A 17,211-nucleotide genomic window follows, 5' to 3' on the forward strand; every position below is an offset into this window, starting at 1 on the left:
AACCATTATAAACAACAAGCACTTAGCCGTTTTATCGGACATCTACGCGTGAACACACAAGTAGGTACTTTATATAGTACAAAGAGTTTATTGTGGTACATTTAGGGCGCGGCGGGCGTCACAAGCGCATGTGACCCAGGTCGCAGCGGCAAGGGCAGTGGGGCGTAGGCCCCCGCGAACCCTCTGCACCTCTGTCCCTAATTTTTTAATTGATATGAATATGAAACGATTGGAGCAACATTCTGACTGTATATGAAGTCCTAAATATGGATGAATAAAAATTAAAATACTTTTTTAAACTTGGGAGGGTAGTTAGGGTCAGCGTCAGCACAACAATCCGCGCGAATTTTATCGTAACAATATTAAAATAATACACCTATACGGTCATCGGTCATAGCCATTATGGTGACTTGGGACAAAAGAGATTTAACCACGTGTATTTTTGCGGTTCTGACTAAATAAGACGAATAGCCACCAGAATAAATGGTGATAATGATAACTTTTCATATTCACTCATAAATTCTTCATAAATACACCCATGACGATTTCACTTTGAATTTTCCGATCGTCAATTTTACATAATTTTATAAAATGTGTAAATTCGCACTTGAACGACCGAGGGTGAAACATAAACAATTGACATCTCTAAGATTAATAGAGCACTAAATCTTCAGGAATCCCGTCCCGCTGCAAGGAAGATTTAACATGTTTAATATCTTCCGAGCCAGAAGGTATATCGCTGTATCGGAATTTTAGTTTGTAAGTCTGAAGTTTCTTAAGTGCACGAAGAAGAGTTATTGCAACAACGTCCGTCTTTAAATGAGAGTCTCGACAATCGACTTTATGCAACCACCTTTTTACATCAGGCGAGGTTACAATCTCTATGGATGAGTTGGATTGGTGTATTTTGTTAAATAAGTGTTGCTGCATTCCACGGGCTGTCCCATACAAACGCATTGTATTTCCTGTGTTGCGACTTTTTTCTCGGCATTTAAAGCAGGCGATTATTTTTCTGTGCATATTTTTGACCATTTGTCATAGAAAAGGAAACTCTTACACCTTTAAATCTTCAGAAACTTCGCGTTTGTACGGGACAACGGTAGACAATTTCATGGAATGCTCCTGCTATGCAGAATATAGTTGTGGTTTAGAGAAATTGAAGGATTAGTGCGCTAGTAAGTAGTTTTAAGTTGTTTTCATTAAATTGATAGCTGCATCAGCTCAGACAGGTGAAGCTCTGAACACGCAAGCAAATACATAATATACTAATGAGGTACCTATTGAGTAATAAGTTCCGACTAGATTATAAATTGATTTTAAAACCATGAACCGTAATATTGCCAAATCTAAGGGTATTTAAAAAAAAGTCGTCGATATACAATGAATATCAGGTAGAGATGCGAAATGCTGTGTCATACCAATCAGCCTTCTGTGCTTTGTCATGTCGTCAGTGTTGCCCTGTAGGAAACACATTTGAATCTCCTCTACATGTAGGGTGAGTAGGAAACTAGAGAAATTACTTTTTGTGATTATACAATATCATATCAATGTGATAGCAATTATAGTCCGTCTTAACTATTGCAAGTTGCAACCACTTATTGGCACTGAATAAGTTTGGCCGCGCCATACATTATATCTGAAATATTAAGTATCGTTATTAGGACTTGTAGGACCCAGCTGCAGCTTTGAGGAATAATATGTTTAATAGATTCTTCGTAAATCGGTATTTATGCAGTTCGTAATATGTTTCATTTATGGTGTTCATAGAAAGAACTGAATTAAAACGGTCTTTTAGTAGGTTTTACAAGCGGTCACTGGTTGCCACTGTTGCCAGTATTATGGCTCCTCTACACGATGGGCCAACGCCGGCCACTCCAAGGGACGCATTTATGTGTTAGAGGGAGCAAGTGATATTGCTATCTCATTCTACCGCATGGCTGCGTCCCTTGGAGTGGCCGGCGTTGGCCCATCGTGTAGAGGAGCTATCAAAAGTATCAAAGGAGGAAGGGAAAATGTGGAAAATCGACACTGTACCATCGCCCACACTGTTAACTCTGTATCGGTGGACCTTATGCCTTTTGGAATAAGTACACAGGTACAGTTAAGAGTGTTGCTGTATGTAAAAGAAATGCACAGCAGACGAGATTATGAAACGCTACACTATCGCCTCATTCAGCCACAGGAGGCTTGGTAATCCAGTCTAACTAGAACCTATGACTTGTATTCAAGATGTTCATACAAGCTGAATAAACTATGAACTATGACCATCAAGCCTGCATAAAAACGGCCCAGTGATAGTTTTTAGAAACGGCCACATGCACGGCGAGATCCGCTCGCGCCCACTTTCCACGATTAACTTTCTCATTCACAATGCGATTTGACCTTTCCTTTCCATAGCACTTACTTTAAATAAGGGTCAATTGAAATTTCAATGTAAAGCATTGATTGTATCTATTAGACGGCCGATTGTTAGCAATGCTTTCAAACAGGTATGGCGTACGATTTCAAAGACGTTTGATTTTATGCAAGACATACATATGTATGTAATGTTAATACGACAATATCCCACGCTTTTAAAACAAGCATACGCATAGCATAGGTATAAGCAGTTATTTGTAAACTAACTCATTTAAAGAATCAGCAAATAAGAATACCTAAGGCAAGAAGTATTAACATCAACGGTTGCAGTATCCGTTGTGTCGAGAACCAAACTAGGATGAACTGAGCCTGTATCCCACGCATATACACATACACACACGTGTTTGTTTATTAAATTATCTTAAAAATGTGAGTAACTGCGTGGTTTTTCAAAGGAAAATTTGCTTTTGCCCTTATAACGTAACAAGCATGCAATTTCTATTTTTATAACACCGACGCGTACCTAACTTTTATAAATGTTATATAATTATAATCATGAGATGACATAATCACATAACAAACAAATAAAATAATTAAGGTACTTTTGTAAAGCCTGTAAAATATACCTAATAAGATTTGTTTTGTTGGCAACTGTTTTCACGTCAATATGATTGAGCGAGCATGAAATTTTGAAATCTTTTGAAAGAAAGGATTCATTTCGTCAGCATTGCGCGATTGATTTTGATTGATCGTACTTTCTTCAGCAGGCAAGTTTGAAGCCGGAGTGTTACACAATTTTGTTTTTGACTAAGGTAGCTATTATTTTTATTGCGTTATGGCTATCAGCCCAATGGAAAGCCTTACCCGTATTTGCAAAATAAGCGACCAACGAAAGGAAAGCCAACCAAAGTTGACCAAATAGGCGGATTAGAGCATTAAGGTGGTTCGCCTAGGTTACTCAAAACTTAACTCTCGCTAGATGGCACCACTTTTGTAAAATTTCAGATTTTATTTTTTTGTGAAATGGTCTTGGTATTTGTATACTTAAAAGTATGTTTCGCGCACTCTTTAAGTAAATATTGAACTATTAAAATAAACATTGAATACTTCATTGTGCAAAAACCACCTTTTTAATTCGACGGAGTGTTGCTGTCACGCTTTTTCCTACTATTACTCACACATGCAAACAGTGTTTCCGTGATCCTTGTAGTAGACAATTTCACACAACGTAAGTATGTTGCAATAGCGTAACGGTATGTTCGTGGAAATACGTGCAAGAGGATTGGGGTTCAAGACTGGTGCGAGTAGGTAATTTCTTTTTGTTTCTCCTTTGTGTTATCTTACCTTTAAACGAGCAATTATTAGATATATAATTATGTATTTATTTATATAAATATTTGGATGGTATCAGAAACGGCTCTAACGATTTCGATGAAATTTGCTATAAGGGGTTTGATCTCTTTGCTAGGTCTATGAGAAAACGCGCATTTTTGAGTTTTTATGTTTTGTAAGCTTTGGTCGGTCTCCCAGATATTCAATCTCCGCTTGGCAACTAATCCCAGAATTGGCATGCGCACTAGTTTTTACGAAAGCGACTGCCCTGACCTTCCAACCCAGAGAGTAAACTTATTTGGATTAGTCCGGTTTCCTCACATTGTTTTCTTTCACCGAAAAATAGGTATCGGTGTATAAATAGGTATCAAATGCTATTTCGTACAAAAGTTCGAAAAATCATTGGTACGAGCCGGGGTTAGAACCCGCGACCTCCGAATTGCTTTCCGCTAGGCCAGCAGCGCTTCCCCCACACTGCTGTCCTAGTCTAAAAGGCAGTTTTTCGACAAAAGCTAGTTTCGAGATAATCGCAAAAAACCAACCCAAACATCTTTCTTGAATTTCTACGAAACGGTAAAACTTTTTCCATTTTTTCTTTTTGTATGTGGTAGGTATATATATGTACTTATTTTAGATATTTATAGTATGTTTCTAAACAGCTCAGTTTTTTTTTATTTTGCAAAAATCACTTTAAATTAGTATTAAGCTTAAAAATGAGTAGGTCGTACTAGTCAAGAAGGCGGTAAAAATGCGTTATGCGGCGTTCTAACTTAGTTCCGAAGTAGAAACTAGGTAAAAACACCGTATATGTCACATGCTGCCTTTTTGCTTAGTACCAATGAATAATTCGCACTTGAGATCCTAAGTTAAAAGACCCTATAGCAGCTATTCGGCCTTTTTGGTTAGTATACTAGGAAAAATTATGAATTTGACCAGATTTTCGACTAGCGTGCTAGTGTAAAAAAACGTATACCAACAAAAACACCGAATATACGGTTTTATAGATTAGTATTTATGGAAGAAATGGGAATAAAAAACAGTCACGTAGTTTAAATGTTTATTTATATACGAACAAAAAACGCCATACTAGTAGGCTATTATTAAAAAAACGAGATCCAGCAATTACTTTTTGGATTATAATCTCAATTACCATACAAAATTAACATATAAATTGGGTTATTCCCACTAGTTACGATCAAGTTGTTACCAGTGGTAACTAATGGGAGTAGTTACCACTACAATCTTGTTAGGGTTCAATAAAGCCTCTATATTTATAGTATTCTACTTATACTGTTTTTATTACTATTGAACTGTAACAAAATGTTAGTGGTAACTACTAGGAATAAAATCCAACCTTTTACCAGTGGTAACTACTGGGAAACAAATCTCATTAGTTACCACTGGTAACAACTTGATGGTAATTAAGGAAAAACCCGATCTATGTGTTAATTTGGTATGGTAATTAAGATTATAATCCAAAAATTAATCGCTGGATCTTGTTTTTTTAATAATAGCCTGGTAGTATAGTGTTTTGTGTTCATATAATAAACAAACATTTAAACTGTACTGTAAAAAAATGTTGGTGGTAACTACTAGGAAAAAATCCCACCTTTTACCAGTGGTAACTACTGGAAAAAGAAGTTCCCAGTAGTTACCACAAAACTGAGTTGGTGGTAGCTACTGGGAAGAAAAGTGGGATATAAATTCCCAGTAGTTACCACTGGTAACAACTTGGCGGTAGATACCTAACTAGTGGGAATAGCCCCATAATATGTAACAAATTTTTAGTGTACGGCCTTTCTGATTTTATTTGTATAATGGACTAGATTTACTCAACTCTACTAATGACATTAAATATACTTCTATTGAGCATGAGCAACGAAACTTAACAGAGTCTGCAGTAAGCTCAGCCGAATTTTTACTTCCCATAAAAACGGAGATTCGTACTCATTTTAAAACAACGTGTTGGATTGTACTAAATTGCACATTCAATGACATGAGGTATATCTATGCCAGTACCTAATTAGTTTATATTCCAACAAAACTAATGAAATAGAGGAAAAATAAGTTTTGTATGAACAACTTATTTTCGCTGTATTTTTTTCTATGGTATCTGAAGCTACACATTAATTACAGGCATAGATATACCTTATCCTTTACTGAGTACAAAGTTTTAGAGCAATCTAGCTAATCGTTTTAAAATGAGAGCGTAACTACAGTTGTATGGAGAACCCAGCTTGCTGCTGACTTAAATCTTAGCAAACATTTATCTTTGTAGGTGACCAGTTTTTGCGTACACGTAACTCAAAAAATACATAATGTTTTACCGAATTCGTGGCATCTCTAATATTTATTTTAGTTTGTTATCAATAGGCATGGAATTTCATCGCACGGTAATACGTTAGCGAATTATGTAGTCTACATTAGCAATAAAATTAATACGAGTGTATTAATTCCTGCACATACTCTGTCATTTATTTAATTCTAAAACGCCTTTTAGCGGTTGTAATTAAAAATTAGATTCACAATAAAATTATTTTTCTATTAGATTACAAACTCATAGGTTTGACTATTTTAACATACAACTATTATCTAATACACAAACATACCAACCTATTTTAAGATACATATTGTTTTTTTTATAAAACGTAATAGATAGTACTGTAATATATAAATACTATGATAAATAAAACGTAATATAATTTGCAGTAATTAATTTACGATATTTCTTATCGAAATCTATTGGTGCGATATGAACTAGATAAAACCTACTTAAGTATTTCATTTAAGTAAAATATTATATATATATATATGTGTATATAATATTATCTTTAATTCTCAGTTGGTTTTCGGATGGACCCAGGTTCCATACAAAGATGCCCATGGTCCTTTGTCCTGGTTATCTAAATACTTAGGCGGAAAATGTTATACTGCCCGTAAGAATTCTCATTAAATTTCCCTTTAAAACATTTTTCAATAAGATTTAAACTCTTCATAATGTCAAATACCTACTTGGCTTATAAGGAATTAAACCCGATATGATTAGCTATAATATCAATCTGATTTAATTTAAATAAAAGCAGCCAAACCGTCCAATAAATAAATAAAACTTAAACAACGTTTGCTGTAGAAAAGTACGTATGAACAATTTTACCATCACAAACTACGCTAGAAAGACGTATTTGCTGTCGAGCGGAAGTATTTGCGAGGCATTTTTAAAGTATATACCTTGATAAAAATGATAATACTCGAAGGTACTAATTGTAAACACTACATATTATTGATAACATATGATGGTAATGCAATAATAAAGTATTTTTTTAACCTTGGCGTTCGGTCAATATTTCGCGCGCAAAAAGCCACCTCCGCTCTCATTCCGGCAGCCACAAGCCTGCGCTTGCGGCTGACGGCTTTTACTTAGCGTAAAGGTTTCTTTCGGCGCGCGGGGAGCATGACGAAGGTTGGAGCATATACTGCGTTATAGACTAGTTAGACGCACTTTCAACCATTTTAAAAGTTTGTTTGCGTTTAATACGACGTCCATACAAAATAAGAAGAACGTATAATAGTTATACGTTTCTAAAGACTATTATGGTGACGTAAAAAAGTTAAGTGATACTAGGCTAAAATGGCGTATGAGACATTTAAACAAAAAAAAATATTATACGATTTTTTAGACTAGTATCAGATCTAAAATTTTGCTAAAGATCCTAATCTTAAAGTGCGTATAGCGTCTTTTACGTATTTTTAGCCTAGTTTTTGGCTTATACGTTATTTTAGGCTAGATATGGTGGATAAGATTTTACGCAAACCAGAGCGTAAAAAAACGTATAGCTGCATATACGTTGTTTTAGCCTGGCTTTGTCAAATAGTCGCTTTTTAGACTAGGAACGAACGAAAATTAGTGCAAATACGGTCTTTTTACGATATTTTTCTCGAAAACTAAGCCACTTATCGGAAAACGGGCCAAAGTGGTCGATGCGTCTCGATCTCTACATTACGAATATCACAAAAAGTCCATTTTGGCAAAATGTCGAAAAACTGCCTTTTAGCTTAGGGCGGCAGCACATACTTAGTGTTATCAGGTTTTTTAAAAATCAAAAACGATTACTTATGAAAGCAGAAGAATATAAATGATCGTATTAGATTTATAATTGTTACATATTTGCCGTAACTTATTTTTTAAATTGTGTTTTTCAATTAAAAGACACGTCAAGATTGTTTACCTTATTTCTAATGCTAAAAAAAACAAACTATAGTAATAATTGTGTTTTTCATTCATAGACAAAATCCATTATTTTAACCACAGGAAATTTTATACACTTCTTTTTAGGGTTCCGTACCCAAAGGGTAAAACGGGACCCTATTACTAAGACTTCGCTGTCCGTCCGTCCGTCCGTCCGTCTGTCCGTCCGTCTGTCACCAGGCTGTATCTCACGAACCGTAATAGCTAGACAGTTTAAATTTTCACAGATGTTGTATTTCTGTTGCCGCTATAACAACAAATACTAAAAACAGAATAAAATAAAGATTTGAATGGGGCTCCCATACAACAAACGTGATTTCTGACCAAAGTTAAGCAACGTCGGGAGTGGTCAGTACTTGGATGGGTGACCGTTTTTTTTTGCTTTTTTTGTTGTTTTTTTTTGCATTATGGCACGGAACCCTTCGTGCGCAATTGCAGTGAGGATGTCCTGATTGTAAAAATCAGAGAGATTAGGTAGAGTATAATTTCTAATTATCTTTGTAAAAATAAAAGAATACGTGTAGCCCATACTTAATAATCGATTTATGATAATAAGAAAAATTAAATAAACATAAAAAAACAATACGAAATTTAGGTGTAACAAAAATACAAAAAGTTATGTTCCAGCATACAATGACTGGGGATCGAACCGGGAATCTTCCGTTTGCAAGCAAAAAAGCGACTGTTTGCATAACACGCCATGATAGTTCTTAGCTAAGCTGACGAACTTCGGGTACTTATTCTCGCTTAGATCAATTAACTACCTGTCAAATATCAGTGTCAACAAAATTGCACTAAACATGACGGCACTCCAAATTCGAGCCGTGGTCAGCCCGGCAACGTCGGAAATGGTATGGCAACGTCGCAAATGTATCTGTACACGACATTTGTGACACACACATACGTAAAATTGATGAAAAGTTAACTATGATTTTTGCATGATTTCTGTATGAAACATTGTTTTCCTGTTAATTTCGCGCAAACGAATATTCGAAAGAAGATAAATGCGGAAATATTTGTGTACTAATAGTGTGTAGTTACTTAATGAGCTTTGATTGAATTTTGTATGAAAAGCGAACCACCTTAAATGGTGACAAACATAACGCATCTCATTTTTTTACATTAAATATTTGATCACCGTTGTAGACTAAAAATTAGGTACATATAATATCCTCTACAAACAAGTTGACAAACCCAACAACAAGGCCTAATCATGTCATTTTCGGGGCGGGAGATTCAATTTGGAATTCATATTTATGTATGGAAAATGGGATTCCTATCATTTCAGAAATCTTTGTCCTACCTGTTTGCTTTAAGCAGCTGTTGTTGGTGTGCCACCAATTAGCTAATGTGGAGTTCCCTTTAGGCGTGTTATTTTAGATAAGGACTGTATCGTTTATTATAAATACAGATAAAACCTGGTCTAACTGTTGACGTGTGTATTATTTTGTATTACTATGTTCTTAAGGTATAATCTGGGGGTATTTTTAAGACATATCTGATATAAGAATGTTTTACATTTATTTTATTTTAGGGACTTTATGATGATTTTAATACCTTCTAGCAAATGTAATTCGGACAAGCCTATCGAGCTTAATTTGAGACTATTTCACCGATTCCTTAGTACGATTTAAAGAAACAAAAGGTTAATATGCTGCCAAAATATGCCATCTAAGTGTCCTTTTCGTGATTGCTCAATTGAACATCCACAGAATAAATGTGGTGTATTTTATCTTTACATGAAAACGACTTTTTATGCAACATTTTGGATTCCCGTCAATTTCTGACGCCAGGGAAATGACGGAAACAGCTAAAAGAATCTACCGAAATCCAAAGCCTAACGGACATTCATGGCGTTGAACCATGGCTAGAACAGGTCGATAGAAACGCTCCATGATGGTTATATTGTATACCAAAGTCGGGGTTGTCGTAAGTAACATGCCATATTTTCAAAAAGGCCACCAAGCACAGATCCAAAACTTTTTTTCCAACTAAAAGAAATGATTAGACTATGCCCAGATGTTTCGCTTTACGAATCATATGTAATTGCTGTTTACATAGTACGATTTTTTTTGTGTAATACTTATCTTGTTCGCAAACCGTAAATTTTCTTGTAGTATTTGTCCGAAATCGTTGTAGTTACTCGGGAGGATTGGGTAAATATTGTCCAAACCATATGCTTTACGTGATCTCCCAGGACGAAATGTTACTTATTATTAAAGCACTAATTAAACTATATGTGTAATTTTTTAATAAAAACATAATACCAGAAAAAACGGCTAAGTAAAGTTGTATTTATAATAAACGATACAGTCCTTAGTCATTGATTGACATTCAAACAAACTGAGAACTAATTAGCCGATTCGATTGACGTATATCAGAACTATGTTTGCTGTGGTTATGATGGTTCATATAATCTAAACGGTTATTAATTCCATGCCCTAAGGTTTGACGCGGCTTAAGAACAGATAATAAAAAATATGTTTTAGAAGCTGCTGCTTTCATGTTTCCCAGCGAAAAGTTCCAACCAATTTTTCAATTCCCTGATCAACGTCCTCCGATCACAACCGCAGCTCCGATCCCAGTTTGACGTGTAATGAGGGCAATTGTTCGCGTGCCAATCTGGTACGGATCGCCGAGTGTGGAGCACCCTTTAGCCGTGCTGGTTTCTGGTCGTTGATGAAAGTGGATCGAACTATTCAAACAGACCAGCATTTCCTCGTTATGAATTAGGACATGTTCAACAGGGGTCGGGCCTCTATTGACCGATATTAGAACTGTGTTAAGTGTGCTTGAGACGGTGTATATATTGTTATGTAATATGCGATGCCAAAAATACTTAGTCCGTCTAAGCTACGTCTGCACCGGTTTGGAGAGGACAAAGTGTAGTGTCATTAGTAAAATGATAATGATTCACTACAAACGTCATATTTTCATAGAAATTTGACAGTTCTACACTTTGACATTGCAAATGCCACGCAAGGTACCATGGACTCGACTCTACTTACCTACAGTAGTTTTTATTTCATTTTATTATTTATCTATCTATGTCAAACAGTACATTGGTTACGGATGTACGGTTAGACCAAAATAAAAAAGGATTCTGTATCACTATACATTAACTATGCACAGTATATAAAACTGTGACAAACACTGGCATCACCATTAAAAAAATATGTTTCTCTCACGATCAATTACTGACGCCGCGACACCAACCGTTTAATTATCGTGTAATGGATATCAATTTCGGTAGGTTTTTCGGTACCGGCTCGGCGGCTCTCGCCACTCTCGCGGGTGAGAAAGCTCCCGGCCCAGCGTGCGCCGGCGCCGGTGAAACAGCGCCAACGTGGATTACCTCATATAGACTCTGCATTATGATATTAATGATACAAGGGGTCATCGCAGAAGCGCGCACAACTCAGTCGCTTCACACACTATTCCATATTACCAAATTAAATGTAACTTTAGATCTGTGCGCGTAAGTCGTAAACGTGGATGCAATTAAAATAGCCGCTGTGTTGTTAGATACTATATTAGTGCGTCATAAATAGTGACCACGAGAACTCACATACTCCATCTAGAGAGTTCGTGATCTGTGAGCGTCACGCACGCTTTTACAAGATAGCACAAACTTTCAAAAACTCCCTACAAGTAACCTGCACCGCAGTGAAAGTACTTGCACCGGCTGATCGAAATATTCACCACTAAACCAATCAATGCGAGTAGAAAACGTAAAATAACGTAAACAAGCAATATTCATACATGCAAAGTTATGCATATAAATACGCTAATAGTTTTTTTAATAGTTATGTAGCATAAAGAGTAAAGACAAAAGGCGGAACGCTCCAGTGAAAGTGCACCGCGGTTGTTGCGCTTGCGAATCGCATTCAGAGCATTTTTCAGCCGCGCGGAGAGAGGGAGAGAAACGTAAGAAAGCGCCAGCAAACGGGCGAAGGTATAGTAAAATTTGAAAGCGCTACACAATAGCGCGTTGTCGAAATTGGAAAGTTGAGCGCGTCGATTGCATAAGAGCTCTTACGGGCGGCGTGACGCTGTCGAAAGGTACTGACTGGTGTGACGTCACCGGCACGAAAGTGCATCGGCCACGCGCCCCTCCCGGCGCGCTACACGTGCGCTGCACTGCTTCCTGCATCGGAGGACTTTCTATTGGGAAACTGCCGCGCTCTCCAGCGGGGTTGCCAGGTGAAGCGTATCGCATTATGTATATGATATTTAAAACATTCAATAACGTACGATAGTTTTAATTTTAGACGTCTAGTAAGTACTCAAATTTTACATCAGAAATACATTTATAAACTTGAATTTCGGCTAAGTAACGTCGCGATACAAAATATGACTTATTTTTTCCGTTAATTTTCATGCGTAAAATGTTTAAAATTCCCTCCAACATAAACTTCAACAAGTCGTTTGGCACCGGCGCAAAATTGTAATGGTTCAAAACAAACACCAATTTTTAAACAGCTTTCTGCTTGTGTAAAATTGTAAATTCTTCTTCTTGTAAATACAATGTGACATTTGAGCTGATGACAATTTTTTGTTGGTTAAGGTTTTTCATCTGGAACGATAATTTTAAATCGTCTGTAGGATAATCCACTTGCACCAACCTGGCAACCCGACTCTCCACCGCCGGTTGGGAAATTCGACTCTCACGCGACGCAACATGCAACGAGATGCATCTGATTGAGCAATGACGCAGCCAACATTACAGTGCCATGGGCTTGCGTAACACCACTAAGTACACCATGGCGGCTTGCATCCCGTGTCCGTTCAGGTGACTTCACAAAGATAATAGTGATGTGAACAAGGTGTTTAATACTTACACAGCACTACCGCTCTCGGCCGGTTCGTCAATGTTCTGAAACAATCAAAAATATAAATTAAATAAATATTATAAGGACAATCTTGCACAAATCGACCTAGTCCCACTATAAGAGCAATAACTCTTGTATTGTGAGTACTGGACGACGATAAAAAATACATAGGCATATATAAAAAGTTATAGATGTACAAAACATTCATAACTTAGGATGCAATATTTGTGATACACACAAATGTCCTTACCAGGATTCGAACCCGGAACCTCCTGCTTCGTAGGCAGGGTCACTACCGACTACCGCACTGTAATGTAAATGCTCAGATAACATTGAACGGGTCTAAAATAATATTTAAACTATCACACATAGTTGACGGCAAGGCTCCAGAAGATTAGACAATAACAAACTTGAACGTTTATATTAATAACTAAAACTATTACGCCCGTTCTATGTTCAGTAGTAGTTACCCGGATTTAACATAGTAATTTTAAAATACATTTTTGTAGACAAAAAGGTCATAGCTATGCTACTTTGTGTCAGTTAAAACTGCCAAAACGAATGTGGTCAACCAGGCGATGCATTAACTGTGAAACTTTAGAAAGGCCACGTTCCAATTCATTAGCAAGCTGTCTTCTTGTTGTGTTGTCCGTCGGTTTCTAAAAATCTCTCGCTGAAGAATTTTCGACTGTTACGTTGCGATATGAACGGGCTTTATGAAGCTGGCCTGTTCCGATTCGGTGACTTTTATCACTTATCGATGTGGATAGGAAATCGGTTAATGGGGTTGGCCGGTCGAAGTATTTAGCAGACGGCGCCAGGCGCCAGCATAGCTTGCTCTGTTATTCCCTGGAATTTAGTCACTTTTTTTGTATTTAACGGACTTTTATGCCCTGGATACCATAATTCCTTTAAGCCAAATCTCATAGAAAAAGGGGCAAGCTATAATGGCGCCTTCTATGCAAACCTTTGACAGTTGCCAACCCCATTCTTGCACTCCAACTTGGATAAACGCGGCGAATATCTAATCGACGCCGATAAAAATAGCCGAGCTGATGCATCCAATATCTAAATGACCTTAACACAATAATGACAATACGTTTAAATGCAAACAAAATCTGTCGAGGTATCAGTAATTATAAAATTGATGTCACGATAATAGGTAGAGTTTGTGCTCATTACCAGCTTGGAATCAATATAAGCCGCCTTGACATTATTTGCTTTTACAGGCCGACCGACGGATGTGTGTGTCAGCTACAATGTGTTACAGTCATAAGTGTCATAACATTCTAGGGTAAAAGTTAAACAGACAGTTATCTGTCGATAGAATCTGACCGAAATAAAAAATGAGTTATGTGCCTTTAGGTATAATTGTGTATATCTGCCATCAGATCGGAGCAGGCCAAGGTGTTCAGAAATATGTAAACAAAGCCTTCTTTATAAAGACTTTAAAGTGTTCCGATTTTTTTTTTGAGCACCTTGAGTAGAGTAGATTTATTCCTATCAATCATTATTCCACAAACACGTTTGTTTTAGTGACATTTAAATTAGATTACTGCGCAATCATTATACAGTGAAACCTGGTTAAGTGGGACCTGGGTAAGTGAGAAACCTCTATAGCTGGGACTCATGGTGCGGTCCCGACACTTTAGCACTGAATTACCTCTGTTACTGAGAAAAAACGAACCTCTATAACTGGGATTCGTTGTTGTGATTTTATAGTCAAATTTACCTCTATAAGTGAGACGGAGAGTGTATTTTACCTCTTTTACTGATACTATATTTATAAGATTACATTTTCCTAATTGTTTTATAGAATTTTATAGGGAATTGACTTCTGGGTCTCTCTAACTTGGACTTCATTGAACGATTTCCGTATTCTTACTAACTTTTAGTATATCCACAAACTCCGCATTTGCCTAATTGTGTCTAAACAACTTCAAACTTTGATTTAGTTAATTTATCTAAGTAGCTAAAACTACCGAAACGAAAGCTGAAATTTTGATAAGTAACACGAAAAAATTAATTTTCATTTATTAAATTTCTAATACGCAATGAAGTCCGTATCAAATTTAATTTAATTTTGATATATCTATCCATTGGAGAATCATTCAAAATAAATTCAAAGAAATATTTAAACAGACTTAAAACATATTTAGGGACAAGGATTATTTTACCTTATTTAGTTTTAATGATATTAATTATTAAATACCTTATTAACCACCTCTATAACTGAAATATACTCTATTCTAACCTCTATTAATGGAAACCTCTGTAAATTGACAGAAATTTATCTGTACCTGGCTAACTGGGAACCTGGGTAAGTGGAAAACCTCTTTAAGTGAGACAAATTTGCTCGTCCCTTGAGATCTCACTTATCCAGGTTTCACTGTATTCATATATTCAATGTTAAACAAAATTAAAAATAGATATTATTGCTTCTTATAACAGTTATAACATGCTACTTTTATACAATACTTAGTCTTTAAATAAAATGTGATTTTAACCAACCGAAATTTCATTCCATTCTATAAATCTCGCACTTGTTTATATTTAAAAACCAAACACTTAAATGATAGCATAATCGATAAGATCATACTAAAAACCTCATAAATAAAGATTTCCTCAGATCGGTACAGATTAAGATTTGAGAGAGTGTGACGCGAGGAGAAAACCAGGAACAATAACAATACGAGACGACAAATGCTTACGTTCTTCCCGGCGTTCTAATTGAGCTCTATCACGACTTTCGCCATTTACTTTTTCAGTATAGTTCTTCCAATCATACTTTTGCAGTATCGACTACACATTATTTAAGTAAAAATATGTATACCTGAGTACTATATCCCCTTAAAAATGTGAACGCTGCTATTATTGTAGTTAAAATAATAATATACCTGTTATTGTAATAACAAATTGATATTATAATGCTATGAATACGTGATTATACCTAACAAAACAAGCGCACTGAGTACGCAAAAGGTGTTGTTGACTTATTTCAAATAATAAACAAAATGTATAATTTATTGATTTTGAAGGTTGCAGGATACGTTGAAAATATAAACCAAAAATCTGTATGTCCATACTAAAAAAAAAATTACTCAACCACAATCTTGCAGTGGATAGTGTGGATACGATGGTCAGATTAATTAGTCCGTTTGATGACTGTCTGTGACAAAAGTATTTTTAGCAATATGCCGAAGTCGTGAATATTCAGTGGCATCGATTACGATTGACCAATAAGTGTGTGAAAAAATGAGGTTTTGAGGCGGGAGTATCCTACATTTTGATTTAATTCGCACTACCATATGTACCTTATCGGATAGCAGTAGAGTATACAATACAATGCAGCATGGTCGAAAAGTCTTGACATGTTTTATTAAAACGATTTAATCTCTACACAAATATTTATAGAGTCGATATTTCTGTATAACGCAACGTCGTTTGCGAAGTAGGCTGAAGAGAACGCACAAATACCCGTACATCACCGAGATTCATTAACTCATCGTCACGAGAGGTTGATTTGCGATATTGAATCATAATTGTACAATGCTTTAGATCTATAATATTGTTGGAAGGAATGGCGATATCTCATGTTAATAAATGGTTACGCACGTTACATAAAGCTTAGGACACACGGTTAAGCTCAGGCCGAACAGTTTCCCATAACTTGCTGGGCGCTGGCGAGTCGACTACCCAGGAGAACTAGTGTAATTCTGACCTCGAAGTCCACAATAAAGTAGGCCATTGACGAACGCATTTCGCTGGGTCAGCTAGAGTCAAACGCTCGGTAAGCGTTTATAATAACACCCCAGTACGTGCTGACCCGAGCTGAAGTGAGAACAATGTAGAGAATAGATTAGGCAATCGAGTCCATTCTTATTAAAATGTGCCATTCCGTAGAAAGTGGCACAAGTTGTGTATTACACACATTACACACAATCTTCATGTGCTAAAAATCACTAGACATTATTGATGTAATTTGGATAACGTAATTAACTCTATAAATGTAATATTAACTAAATGTACAATGAGAGCGAGCTCACAAATAGGCCACGATAAGATCCTGATGAAATCTATTTACTGTGTCTAGCTGAAAATGCTGAAAACAATCAAGTATTAAAATGATCAGGCCATGTAGGTTTGGGCCATTTAAAATGGCCTATTTTTTTAAATTAAGGACTTTACATACAATATGATTTTTTCACCGGAAACTAACAGCACACAGATCGAAAGACATATCGTACCTACCCTTCCGCAAGGTATGGGTCAGAATATGAAATTCGGATCCATCATGATGAAATTTACAAGCCGCTATATGTAAATATACGTGATACTACAGGCATATTAAATAACAAAGAACCTTAAGTAATAGAAAAGCGTGCACCGAAAGGTTTCGAATGAAAGTTACAATTTATCGCGGTGTTAGATAGTTTCCTGGGT

At 36.3% G+C, this 17,211-nt stretch overlaps 1 protein-coding gene across 2 annotated transcripts in view; it reads right to left on the reverse strand.

The window, feature by feature from the left end:
* The window catches only part of LOC134664436 (protein roadkill), a 78,433-nt gene that overhangs the window by 40,560 nt on the left and 20,662 nt on the right, over nucleotides 1-17,211 (reverse strand). For both annotated transcript variants that reach the window (XM_063521087.1, XM_063521086.1), the window contains exon 2: nucleotides 12,778-12,812. The gene's annotated coding sequence lies outside the window, so the exon portion shown is untranslated. The remainder of the gene's footprint in view (nucleotides 1-12,777; nucleotides 12,813-17,211) is intronic.

Source organism: Cydia fagiglandana, chromosome 5, assembly GCF_963556715.1.
Source record: "Cydia fagiglandana chromosome 5, ilCydFagi1.1, whole genome shotgun sequence".
Classification (NCBI taxonomy): Eukaryota; Metazoa; Arthropoda; class Insecta; order Lepidoptera; family Tortricidae; genus Cydia; species Cydia fagiglandana.